Source organism: Canis lupus, chromosome 15, assembly GCF_011100685.1.
Source record: "Canis lupus familiaris isolate Mischka breed German Shepherd chromosome 15, alternate assembly UU_Cfam_GSD_1.0, whole genome shotgun sequence".
Taxonomy (NCBI): Eukaryota; Metazoa; Chordata; class Mammalia; order Carnivora; family Canidae; genus Canis; species Canis lupus.
In genome coordinates this window covers 36,458,117-36,472,351 of record NC_049236.1, presented here as the reverse complement: position 1 = coordinate 36,472,351, position 14,235 = coordinate 36,458,117, and the positions used below count along the sequence as shown (strand labels likewise).

The 14,235-nt window shown below is 42.4% G+C and overlaps 1 long non-coding RNA gene across 1 annotated transcript; it reads right to left on the bottom strand.

Annotated features, from left to right (window-relative positions):
* Positions 1-4,777: 4,777 nt before the first annotated feature.
* Positions 4,778-13,079, bottom strand: LOC111090049. Its single transcript, XR_005370578.1, has 4 exons — positions 12,449-13,079; positions 6,313-7,814; positions 5,318-5,445; positions 4,778-5,122 (listed from the first exon to the last, which is right to left on the bottom strand). It is a non-coding gene; the product is annotated as an uncharacterized LOC111090049 (long non-coding RNA).
* Between the last annotated feature and the right edge of the window lie 1,156 nt (positions 13,080-14,235).

Here is a 14,235-nt window from a genome sequence, read left to right as displayed (position 1 = left end):
GCTTCTTTTCACCTCCAAAATAGCATTGACTGATATCTGTTCAAATATATTAACATTTTCATCTCAACTGACTCACTTGCGAGGAGCAACAGGCTTTTGTGCCAGTTCCCAGCAGAATCCACATCACCCCTCCGCTGGATTAAATAAATATTCTACTCTAAGGCTTAATGAACTTTGAAAAATGAAAGCCTTTTCTTTTTCCTGTTTTTCCTGATAGCAATTGGCTTTTGGGGTTACAGATATATTCTAGAAATTGCAACATTGGGAAGGTTAGAAGTGGGGGGTAGGGGGTTTTAGGTAAAGAGAAAGGAGAAGAATTACACGATATTTCTTAATTTATCAAGAGATGAATATTTCGTTCTAAAAGAAATAAAATGGTCTTCTTTTTTTAAAGATTTATTTATGATAGACGGAGAGAGAGGCAGAGACACAGGCAGAGGGAGAAGCAGGCTCCATGCCGGGAACCCGACGCGGAACGCGATCCCGTGACTCCAGGATCGCGCCCTGGGCCAAAGGCAGGCGCTAAACCGCTGAGCCACCCAGGGATCCCTCTAAAATGGTCTTCTTATCCAGGACTAAAAGGAAATGTTGTAGAAGGAAAAAGGAAAAACAAGTCAAAATAAGCTATTTTATTGTATTATTTGTTATGGGGAAGAAATAGCTACCAATACTCTAATCTATTTGGAAGCATTTTGGAAACTACATTCTAAAATGTCTATTGTTAAAAAAATAAAAATAAATAAAATGTCTATTGTTCATAAGCCATAAGTTCAAGATAAAAAGCAATAATCCTTGTCCATTAATAGCTCTATCTTTTCTCCTTTACTGTCTCCGCTAAGAGAGCACCAGAGCTAGAAAATCTGCTAACACTATCTCCAGCTTTCAGGACAATCAGGTGATCCATAATTCCCTCAGCAGATGCATTTATTTGGAGTCAGCAAAATCCCCCATCTCTTTCCACCCACAATCACCTACCCAGCCATTTGCCTCTTGACACTGATGCCTCCAGTTCCTCCTCTCGGGAGAACATCCCACCTACACTCCTGTTAATCCTAGCTAAAATAGTATCTTTTCCTGCTGAATTTTCTTTATAGCTCTTTTTGCTATCACAAGTTATCTCATGCTTACATATTTTGTTGTCTGTCGGCTCTTTTTAGAGAAGACTCTATCTGTTTTACTCAACATGCAACTCCAGTTTCTAGAACAATGCCTGACACCTAGGAGGTGCTTAAAAATATTTGTTGAATGAATAATTTATTTGTCTCCCTTGAAGCTTCAGAGCATCTTGGGCACTGGGATATCAAAGAGCAGCTATCAACTCTCACACCTTGCCCACTTCAATCATCACTTGGAAATGTCCCACCTCTGAAATTTTAAACCTCATGGAAATTTGCTCCAGTGGCTATGCCCTCTTTCTCTGGTACATTCTCTACTGCATTGTTTCCAAAAGCTCTGGACTCTACAATTGTTGTAACACAAATGCTCCATCAAGTCTATTTAAGGCTTTACTTCCTTCCTTCCTCAGCTGAGCTTAAAGAGGAGTTTACACCCACTAGTTTGATTTTATTCTCTCTCAACCCAGATATTCTGGTTTCTCTTTCCACAACTCTATCAAAACCGCATTTGCCAAGGTCACCACCTCATAATCCCATCGGATTGTAAAACCATTTTCAAAACAGAAATCTGACACCAAGTGTTAGGAATATATGGAAAAAGAGGAACTTTCTTACACATGGGGGAAAAATGGCAGAACCATTCTGAAGAGTAATAGGTAAAGTTGAAAATAAATTACCAACAACATAACATATTCCCCTAGAAAAGCTCTCTCGCTTGAGCAAGAGAAGACCTATATATGAGTGTTTGTTACAGCATTGTAACAGCAAAAATTTGGAAATCACCCAAATGTCCATTGTGGTAGAGACTTTTACTTGGTCTCCAAAATTCACCTTCCCCTTCTTATTGGTAACTGAACAACCAAATTTTTGACATGTGGTCACTAGGAATAAAGATTCCCTTTCCCACTCTCTCTTACAGTTGTGATCATGTAAATTAGTTTTAGATAATGGGATGTAAGCAAAATTAGAGAATGAAACATCCTCCTTTTCTTCTCTCTACTGTAAGAATGCAAATAATGTCCACTAAAGCTGGAGCCGTTCTTTTGAAGTCCAAGGGGACCTGTATAGAGGAGTAATAAGACGGAGGGAGCCTGGGTCCTGAACTTGTGGCACTCAATACCATTTCTGGAAAACTAGCTTTGGACTTACACACAAGAAGGAAGATTTTTTTTATCTTCTTTAAGACTCTTTTTTTTTTTTTTTAAAAAAAAAGACTCTGTTTTGTGTTTTTTGTTGTTGTTGTTGATCTTCTTTAGCCAAACTTAGTCCTAAACAATTGAAACAGTGTATCCACTAAACTGACTTTAGTATAGTAATAAATAAACAAGAGAAATCTATCCACATGGATAAATCTCAGAAGCATAATATTGCAGAATAAGGAGTACAAAATAATACTATTAAAGTTAAAAATGCATGATAACATAGTTTATACTTACATAAAAAAACAAAACACAAAAACTAGTCATAATAACTTCAAGATAGTGTATCCTCAGAGTAGGGATTTTTCTGATTTTGCATGGATTAACCAGCTAATTATTGATTATCTTATCAGCCAGGATGGTCAAAGCCAAACCAATTAAAAACCACTGAGTTTATCTTGTCAAGAGCTTTCAAGGCGGCTCTGTTCACCCTTCCCTTGCAAATCATTGCTACTGAAATAAAGCCCTGATCTTCAGTATTTGAGTCACTCCTGAATGATAAGAGGTAAGACAAGCTGTTTCCGGGATGTGACTTTGTGAAAAGCAAGCCAAGAAAACTATCTTGCCAAATTTAATAGAACTAAAGCTGAAGTAGCCTTGGCTAATTGGCCACTGTGGATTAACCAAAATCTATTCATATTCACCAACTTTTTCCTGAGTTTGTACTGAGTTAGGGTTAAGAATATTTGCCTTGTAAATTAATGTGAGTGAAACAATAGCTGGCTGCATTCTTTTTTTATGTGGAGACAATCTGATCTTGAGATCAAGAAGAAAATCAACCAGTTAGCCATTTTCAAGTTTCTAATAATGATGAGAATAAAAAACACCATTTGTTGAGTACTCACTATGCGCCAGACACATGATGTATACTTGCTGATTTGAAATATTTTTCACAACAACCTTATTTTATAAATTCAAAAACTGAGACTTAGCAATGGCTAGTGTCACATAGGCCGAAAGAGATTGAATCTGGGTTCTGTTTTTTTTTTTTTTTAAAGATTTATTTATTTATTCATTCCAAGAGAGAGGCAGAGACACAAGCAGGCTCCATGGAGGGAGCCAACGTGGGACTCGATCCCAGGTCTCCAGGATCACACCCCGGGCCACAGGCGGCGCTAAACCACTGCGCCACCGGGGCTGTCCCTGGGTTCTGTTTAAAGAGCTTTCTAATCCAAAGTCTTTATTCTCAAATATTGTGCTAGTCCATTTACCACCACTGATGCTATGTACTGTCATGGGTTAATCGCATGAACAGGTAAACTAAATAGCTGATTACACTGCACAGTTAGAATGGTGATTACAATATGCACAGGCCATTGAAGGCCATTGTCCCCTAAATTCTTCTCCATATACTGCGATGTTGTTACCATTTATGTCACTTTTGGGGTTAAATAATGTACCCTAGAATGTTAGCAAAGTTTGTCTCCTCTGAGGAAGATATTCTAATAGACAAATCCATGGATTGATTTAACAGTTAAACTACAACTTAATAACAAACTACTAAAAGTGGATTCCCAAAGGAATAAAATACCTTCCACATACATTTTAACACATAATCTAAAAGTCTATTAAGGATCAAGTTCTCTGTAAAAAAAAAAAAAAAAAAAAAAAAAAAGCTGTGACAGAGGGACCTTAGCAGTTAAATGAAACCATAAAGGTGCTGTATACCCTGTAGATTTGGTGTCTTAACCTGAAATGGAATGTTGTAAATTGAAGAAATCTTGAATATTACCTACCACAACTCCTGCATTACCACATCCACAGAAAGACACCGTTTACGAAAGTAAGAGCTTAGCTTAGCTCAGAGAGATTCCTCCATTTGTTCATAGCCACAGAAGTAGAATTTCACTATGCTAAATCATAAGCCTCTTAACTCCAAGATTATTTCTCTGTCAAAATTTGAGGAGAAAATGGCAAAAAGCAGAAAAGAATGAGGAAAGAAAGAAATATTTGGTCCAACTCATAATTTTAACCAGCCCGAGCCTACATACCCACCAAATGCCTTTATCTCATTGGGGATGACAGGAAGGGAAAAGGCAGAGGATGTAAGAAGATGGCTTGGTGCATGCCAAGGGCACTCTGCCTCTGTTTGGGAGAAAAGGTGTTCAAATCACTGTGAGCTGGAGCTCTGATTTCTGCTTCTTTTTTTTTTTTTTTTTTAAGATTTTATTTATTTATTAGAGACACAGTGAATGAGAGTGAGAGAGAGAGATACAGGCAGAGGGAAAAGCAGGCTCCGTGCATGGAGCCCGACGCGGGACTCGATTCCGGGGTTTCTAGGATCACACCCCGGGCTGAAGGCGGCGCTAAACCGCTAAGCCTCCGGGGCTGCCCTGCTTCTTTCTTCCTTCAAGCCCACAGCTGATCTTAGGAGGAAGGAGAATGTCCTCCCTTTCATAATGGGAGGAGAGGCTTACTGTCATAGAGTCAGAGAACTCATCTATTTGCAGCCCAGTCCATCCTCAACCCTTAACATCCCTATCAAGGAGTCCCAAGCTCGGGTGACAAGGAGCCAAACACTTCCCTGTCAGATCTAATCTTTGAGCCAAAGTCAAGCTTGCTATGGTTCTTACCCTCTGGTCCTAGTAACTCCCTCTAGAGCCATTCAAACAGGTCAGACCCTTTTGTTCAGAATAATCCTTCACCTACCTGATGAGTAGAGTAGTAATAATAACAGCAAACACTTGCCTGTTATCAGCCAGGATAGTCTTCAATGTGTTTTACTTAACTGTTATCAGCCAGGCAGTCTTCAATGTGTTTTACTTAACTTTCTCAACAACCCAAGGGGCTATTATTGTCATTGGCACCCTGGAAAATTGAGGCAGAGAGAGGTTAAGACATTTGCTGTGCTCTCACATTTAGTAGGTGTTCAAATGAGGGTTTGAGTCTATGCAATCAGTCAGCATGTTACACAAGCTTTTCCTCCCTATTTCTTGCTCCCCCCTTCAGCCCCTCCTCATATGATAGGATCCTCCATCCCTTTCACCCTGTCCTTTGACTCACACTCTAGTTGGTCAATGATGCTTTTAACAGAGTCACTGTTGATGGCTGAGTTCACTGGGAAGCAGGCTCTTGCCACAGAGTTTGTAGTATGCAGGATGTTTATTAATGAGCACCCTTGATGTCAACACCTGAGGAAGATGAAAAAGATGGAGGGATGGGGGCAAAACAGACCTAAAACATTCGCACAAGTATGGTAGGTCTATCGAAGTATATATCATAAAATATTCACAGGTTACTCAGAAAATGTAAACCATTTTCAATGCAGTGGATATAAGACTGGCTGAAATTTTGACCACATTAAATTAATAACCTGCCCTATTTTTGTTCTAAATGTTAGTGAGGCAAGTTCACCCAAGTTGTTGGTTTTTGTTTTGTTTTGTTTTGTTTTTGTTGTTGTTGTTGGGAGTTGTTTCTCCCTCTCTCTGTACTCTCTCATGCTCACTCTTTCAAAATCTTGATAAACTCCACAAGAATGGAAACCTTGCCTTGCTCACTGGGTCAATCCCAATGGCAATAGCATAGCCAGCCTGGCACCTAATTCAATAGATTTTTGTTAAAAATGGGACATGATGGTGTTTGTGAAGGATGACAGTGGAAATCCTTTTACTGATTCAGGATAATTAAGTAAAAACTTCTGGGTATTCATGCCTCTGCACAGATATGATTTATCTTCCAAAAGAAAAGGTACATACCTTTGGTATGTATCACATATTCTTGTGTTAGGAAAAAGTCTACAGATCCCCTGGAAAGATTAGTAAGCCCCATATTTGTGCAAGCTCTTTTGTTTTTTTAGTTTAATAATGCTACTGCTCGTTGATCAACCAAGTTGTTTTTAAGAGCTCCACAGTATTTTGGCAAGTCTGTAAAGTAATAGATAATTAGTCCCCAGGAAAAAGAGGAGGAGGATGCCACAGCCCCCGCAAATCTGTTCCTTCCCAGATGCCTATTACAGTGGCTGCTCCAAATGCTATGAAAGTTAAACCTCAAATTCTTACCTTATTTATGCTTCCAGTCTGTTTATCAACTGTTCATATCTCAAAGCTGCAGATAGTCATATTCTTAACACATTACCCATTTCAGCACAGTTGATGTCTTAGCTAGAGGAATTTTTACAGTATAAATATTAGAGATCATACAAAGCTATACAAGAGAAATTGGTGGGAATATTATTTTAATAATAGCTATGAATACAGAAATGAGGAAACTTTTCAAAGGGAAATTAAAAACAGGTACGTTAAAATAACAGGAAATGGAATGTGATGAAGAACCGTCCACCTGCTAAATTAATATAGTCCCATTCAGTGTGAACACCGATGCATTGTTCCTGCACATTGTTAAGTTTGCTGAAAGGATTTTTTAAAGATTTTATTTATTTATTTGGGAGAGAGAGAGAAAAAGAGCACGAGGAGAGGGAGCAGCAGGCAGAGGGAGAGGGGGAAGTAGACTCCCCACAGGGAGCAGGGAGCCTAATGCAGGGCTCCATCCCAGGACCCTGGGATCATGACCTGAGCCCCCCCACCCCAGGAGCCCCCTGAAAGGGTATTTTAAGTGGTAATTCCCATCTTCAAGTTGAATTACTTCTACAAAGTAAGCCAGTTGCATTCCCTGGATGCCAGTCTCTCCGTTACGTTTTCCAACAGGTAATAGCATCTCCCTCTCATACCCAACAGAATTCACATTTCCTTCTGGGACACCAGACATAACTTCCTGCTCTTTGGAGTAGTCCAGCCTGGCTCTTTCACTAAACTGACTCCATTCGTTTGTCAATTTTACATAAAGATTCTCCATTGAAACGGCTCCTTCTGAGTCTCAGTCTGAGACTGAGAAAAGAGCAAAAGAACTCAGCCAGGTACACCCATTAGAAGTACCTGCATTTTGTTTGACCTCCTGGAACCAACGAGTTCGACAGAAGTCAGAGAAGAATAGAAAGCTAATCAGATAAGCTGTTCGTCATGGGGCAGCTTTCCCATGAATGAACCCGTGATTTCCTCCAAGAATTACATAACACGCGTTTGCTCACTTTGCCACAAGTCCTTATCGTGCCTATGATGTAAAGCTGAGCTGCGAGCCATACACGTCGAAGAGAAGGGTCAGCTGGAGGCCCGGAACCAACCCCACAACTGCAAAGGGAAACTGACTAATCTTAGAAATGTGTTTTTCCTTCCTTGTCCTAGGCTTGATCCAACTGGAGGAAACGGACTGGTATTTCATGATTTTCCTTTACAATAAGCCGGGAGCAAGCTGCAGAGGAAGCTGGTCGGGTCAGAGCAGAAAGGAAACTGCCTAGCACCTTCGTCAATTTCCTGTTGCATCCAACTGATAGCAGACAGGAGAGGACGTGATGTCATAGGCGCTGGCCCTGGGCTCCTAGATGCTGCTGATAAACGCTGCCACCTTCCCATCAGGGGCTAGTGATTCAGGGTTCTCCACCAACTTCATCTCCATTCAGACTTTAAAAACCGCTTCTTAACTGCCCAGACCTTTAAAATGCTTCATCCTGTGTAAGAGAGAGAGAGAGAGAGAGAGGGCCAATAGTTAAACTATTTCCTTCACAACCAGCCCCTGCTGATCCACCAACTGCTTTCCTCCAGAAAGACCCAAGATCTGTTTCGAGGGACATGGGCTCCTTGAGAATTCGGTCAGCTGATACAGACATTTCCATGGGAGGATGGGGAGAATGTCTTCGGATTTAGGCCAGGGTAAGGGTATGTTGGAGACATTTCATTAGAGACTTTCCCTATAGGACACGTGACTGCCCTACTCAAAAATGCCAATGACTTTCCCTTAATTACTGAATGGAATTCTAGTTTATTTGCAAATGGTTTGAAAGCCTTAAATAAGGCTCAAGGTCCCTACCTACCTTTCCAGAACTTGTCTCAAACTATCTTACTACTATCATTTAAAAACAAACAAACAAACAAAAAACAAAAAAGCAAAACAAAACAAAACTGTGTGCATGTGGTGTCCCAAGTTCCAGAGCTTTGGCTCAGGCTAGGTCATCCAAAATGATCTCCCTATTGCTATTCTTCCCTCCATGACTTAACCATAATTCATGTTCAAGTTGCTGTTTCTCCGTCAAATCTTCCCTGATTATTCTAGGTACAAAGAAATTGCACTAACCTTATAGTATTTCTCATATCTACTTCTCCCTTAGCCATAGATCATTTCGCTGAGCACATTTTGTGCTGTTTTGTTGTGTGACTTCTTAATTCTTGCATTCCTGTTTGGGTCTGTATGCTTTTGTAATAATTCTGGAAGGTTATATAGTTTACTTTTTTTTGAGAGAGAGAGAGAACACAGGAGAGAGACAGTGAGAGAGCACAGGCAGTGGGAGGGGCGGGGGGGGGGGAGAAGCTGGCTCCCTGTTGTGCAGGGAGCCTGATGTGGGGCTCGATTCCAGGACCCCGAGATCATGACCTGAGCTGAAGGCAGACCTTAACCAACTGAGCTACTCAGGTGCCCCTGGCTTACTTCTTTATATGCCTGCACCCCACCCAGAAAAGGCCTTCAATTCAGCAATACATCTTTTAGATTAATTTTTTGAAAGCGCACGATATTAAACAGAAACAGACACAATCATGTATGAACTTAAGTGGAGGGACGCCTGGGTTGCTCAGTGATTGAACATCTGCCTTTGGCTCAGGTTGTGATTCCAGGGGTCCTGGGATTGAGTCCCGCAATGGGCTCCCTACATGGAGCCTGCTTCTCCCTCTGCCTGTGTCTGCCTCTCTCTGTGTGCCTCTCATGAATAAATGAACTATTTTAATAAAAACGTAAGTGGAGAGGAATAATCTAGCATACAATAAGATAATCATGCGTTTGGGGAATTTAAGTAGTTAGGTTCTTACAGACGCTCAGATTTGTGATTTAATAGGAAATACCTTGACTACTTTCATCAGCCAATCAACCAATCTATTAAGCAAACAAAAGTAAATAAAAAACTCCTCTGAGGAGCACCTGGGTGGCTCAATCAACCAAGTATTTGCCTTCAGTTCAGGTCATATCCCAGGATCCTGGGATTGAGTCCCGCATCAGGCTCCCTGCTCAGCGGGGAGTCTGCTTCTCCCTCTCTTTCTGCCCCTTGCCCCTGCTCATGCTCTCTCTCGCTCTCAAATAAATAGAATCTTTAAAAAAAATTTGTTTTTAAATAAAACCTCTTCTGAGTTTGGGTAATAGTGATACAGTTTCATCGATTGTAACAAATGTGCCCCTCCAGTGTAGGATATTGATAGTGGAGGAGGCTGTGTGTGGGGAGGGGCGAGGAATATATGGGAAATCTCTGTACTTTCTGATCAATTTTGCTCTGTGAACCTAAAATTGCTCTAAAAATAAAGTTTATTTAAGGAAAAAAGAAAAACTTGAGTACCCAGTGTATTAAACCAGTTTAGATACTGCACTCGACAGTATCCGGTCTCCGCTCCCAAACCTCAACCCCTTGACGTGCTTCCATCATCACTGCGATCAAATCTGGAGTCCCCATTGTATGATGTCACATGACAAGGAGGGATCACTGTATTTGCACGTGGCTTGGACCCCTGGAGGTGCTGCCTTCTACCAGACTTGCCCGGGCTGGCTGAAAATCGCAGAAGGGCACATGGAGTTAATGCCCCCAGTGGAGTAGACTTTAATCAGTGAGAGATAGAAGGCGGGAGAAACTCAACAGATAAATTGTCCTTCATCCATCCATGGCCTGTCTGGTTTCCTGTAGCCTCTCTGGGCACCAATCAGCAGTGTTCTGTTGTGAGCGGCCAGCTCAGTGACACCTCCTTGTATTCGCTCTCCTTCCTTCTCTGACTCATGCCCTTCTCTTCACTCTTACTTCCCTAGGATTGCCCCCCTCCCTAAATCATGGCCATGTAAACTCCTACCTCCTGCTCTATTTTCTAGGGAACCTGAACATCTGTCAAACGCCAAACCCTGTGCTTAGTGTTAGGGGAAAGACCTAGTGCTCTCTAGTTACAAATGCTCTTTCTATATACATTGTTCTTTCGTAGACAATGCATTCACATGGTTCATAAAAGGAAAGATACAGTGAAAACCTCCCTCCCCCATACATGTGCATGGTACTTCATGCCTTCTGCACTCTGTTTCCTTTCCAGTAATAGATCTGGGAAATTGTTCCAATCAGTAAATTAAAAACTTCCACACGATTTTGCCTGCATGGCTTCCTAACATGTAGATGTGCCACGATTTACTTACTCATTCTAGTAGAGATGAAACTCTAGGTTGTTTCACTCTGATCCTCTTACAAAGAATACAGAAATAAATACCATTATATGTAAGCTATTTTGCACGCATACCTGTGTAGCTATCGGCTGAATTTCTAGAAATGATATTTGCAGGTCAAATTATATTTGCATAAGAGCATCTGTTTTGGGCAGCCTGGGTGGCTCAGCGGTTTAGTGCCACCTTCGGCCCAGGGCCTAATCCTTGGAGACCTGGGATCAAGTCCCACATCAGGCTTCCTGCATGGAGCCTGCTTCTCCCTCTGCCTGTGTCTCTGCCTCTGTCTCTCTCTGTGTCTCTCATGAATAAATAAATAAAATCTTAAAAAAAAAAAGCATCTGTTATTAGGTATCTGACAATACAGTGTGTTGAAGTTTTCACTTTTTGTCAGTTTGGTTAGTGAAAAACGCTATCTCAACATACATTTAAATTGTACTTCTCTTACTATAAGGGAGGTTAAATATAATTTTAGACATTCAAGAGCCATTTGTTTTTCCTTTTCTGTGAGCTGTTTGTTTGTGAAGAAGCCTTCACCAAGGGAACAATCTTTGGCGCCTCTATTTTTAAAACCCTGTGCACCAGACTCAAACCAAATTAAATTGAGGACTTTAACACAACTCTCATCTCACTACTTGAGATACTGCAATTTATACCATCTCCACGTTGCAAAGTCTGGTCCCCACACTCAGCCCCTTCAGTCTAGCAATAAAGGAAGACGGTGGGGGAAAGGGAGCAAATTAGACTGAAGAAGATCCAGCTGTTCCAATGATAACACCCAGAGAAGCGAGAAACACTTCGCTGATGATGGGTGATATTGGTACCCAAAGGCACAAGGTGCCGCTGGCATGTCTGGCTTATTTGGAGGGGAATGAAGCGCAGTGCCCCAATTCTAAGAAAAACTGCTAAGGATGAAGCCTGACTCCAGCTAAGAGTAGACAGGGCTGGGACAGGCAAGGATGGAGACAGTGTAAGCATGAGAGTAAAGGTGTTTTCAGACTGCTGTGGGAACGCAGCAAAGAGGAGGGAAGTAAGGTTTGGAAAGGTCACACACTGAGATGACTTTTGAGTAAGGCCTTGAAGGATAGGGTGGAACAAGCAAGCAGAGGTATGGCCCTTCTATACAAAGGAAACAGAATGAGCTAAGGTATGGGGTCTGAGGTCTTCCTGCGAATGATGGCTGATCTAGGGTGACCAGAGAACAGGGAGGGTGTGTGTGTGTCCGTCCAAGTGAGGGGTATGAGAGAGGGGCAGAATGAAAGATGAAGTCACCCTTTAATTAAAAATTAAGAGCTTTTCTTCCTTAGGGTTCTTCACAACCAAGCTCAAATTTCCTTATAAATTTTTTTTTGGCATAGATGGAAAGCCCTAGAATAAATACAGCTTGGGGTGATGTAAAAACAACCTATTTTAAGGAAGAGGAAGAAGCTCACTAAGTTAGAGAGAGTTGGACCCTATTAGTCACAAGCCGTCTTCTTCTCAAACAAAAAAATTCTGGGGCATGAAGGCTAATGGGCATGTTTGTAAGGATCAGCATCGAAGGTGAAATAAAGTAAAAACTTATATAAAAACTGAGGAAATGTATATCCCTCTTCTGTTTATGGTAATTAAAACTGTAAGGATAAAGAACAATAAAAAGGTAGATGCAAAGAGAGGTCAGTGAAGTGAAATTCGCTGCATCGGAGAACCCTAATGATACCCACTTACTAAATGCCCCGTCGATTGTACTGATGGATACCCCAGAGCTGTAATCATTTTTTTTTTAAATCTAGTTGGCTTTAACAAGAAAAAAAATATGATAATTATTTTTCCAAAGAGACATTGCCAAGGTTTATTCATGCCAAAACACTGAGTGAAATTTTAATGTGAAATAAACCACAGGAAAGCGATGATAAGTGAGAGGCTTACAAAAGCTCTGCCGTCGGCAGACGCATTGGCAGTCTCTCTGCTCTTCCTTCGGCCTCTCCTGTCCTCTAATCCTTGATGTTTATATCCTCCTCCTCTTCAAAATCCAACAATCTGCAGACTCCCGGGCTTAAAAACAAGGGCACTGGATTACCAACCCTTTAGGTGGAAGAGAAAAATAGTAGCCGAGGTTCCAAGGATCTCACGGGCTTTGCCCTTTGCTCAGCTTTGCCCTGCGGGGCTAGGTGAGGGCCGGTGGGTTCTTCCTTCTAGACGCTACCGGCAACATTTTGCTTGCTCCAGGGCAGCTCCAGGGTAAAGGTCAAATCAGGTCCACAGCTTCCCGTCTAAAGGGCTGGGGAGGCCGGGCTCGGGGTGGCGGGGCCTGGACTCACCGGCTCCGGGGCGTCGCCCTCCCTGCCCGCCACCGGGTGGGCCCTTCTCCTTGGCCAGCGGCTGCCAACACCCGGGAGCGGGCACCAGAGCCCGACCTGACTGGTGCGGGGCCAGCAGAAGTCGGTGGAGGGCTTGGAGGAGAGATTTCACTTCCTGATAGCAGAAGGCAAAGGGAGGAGAAAACCCTTTTGCCTCCAGCGTGAAGGCCTCTGCGCACGGGCAGTGGCCGCCTTCGGGGTTGCGGAGCCCTTGCTGACTCACGCGGGAGGCAGGGCGCAATCTGCCCTCTTTGATAACATTGTTGAGTTACCAAACCAGCCTGGAGACAAGCATCTTGTTAAGTAAGCACCAAATACACTTAGGGTCTTAGGTCACTATTTATTAGGGGTTTTTTGTTTGTTTGTTTCTTGTAGCTGGAAAAGACATCCTCTAACTGGGAGGAACCAAATCAGTAACCAGGGAAATAGTGCTGGGGGTGGAGTCCACAGGGTCGGTGGAAAGTGCGAGAAGGGGGCCAAGAGCATGTCAGCCTGCAGTGTGGGAAACAGGTTGGGAACACGTTCAGGACTGGGAGTGTGTCCTGGGCTCTCCTGGAGGCCTCCCGCAGGGTGCTGGGGCTGGGGGGCGAGGGGGGGGGGGCGGGGGTTGAGCGAGGGAGAGGGGGCTGCTTCTAGAGTCAGTGCAGAGCTAGCCATCTGGGAAAGCCACAGCTCCCTTGACTTTTCTCTGTAGCGCACCTTAGCCCAGATCCTTGTTGCCTAATACGTGCAATCTTACATGTGTGACTAGTCTCCTATCTTGGGTCTCTACCTTCCAACCCACTCTGGACACGGTAGCCAGATTGCCTATCAGTTCTGTTACTCCACACTTTGAAACCTTCCATGGCACCTCCCTGAAAAGTCGGGCTTCTAGAGTCCTTCGTCATCTTGCCACTCAGGGACTCATCAAGGTAGACTATGGTCTCTTGAGAACAGTTCCAAGTCACAACCTTCTGTCTCTCACAGTTCTTAGAGCAACAGCTTATGTGCAGTAATTTTCAGTAACTATTCAAGACAGATTTTTTTTTACCCTTAGCCTTTATCCTGTATCATGTATTTTAGATTAAACAATATTGACTGGTTATCGGATGATATGACAACATCTACTGATTATATAAGTGAATCACTTTAAGTGTGCAGTAAATAGCCATTATTCTCCTAAGTTATGTCTACCTTAATATTTTTTTCTTGATGGCCATCTATTGTTTGTGTGATCTTATGACTTTATGGTGATATGAAAACACCACTAATGATCCTTAGTGGGGTGCCTGGCTAGCTCAGTCGGAGGAGCGTGCAACTCTTGATCTCAGGGCTGTGAATTCAAGCACCTTGTTGGGTGTAGAGACTACTTAAGGA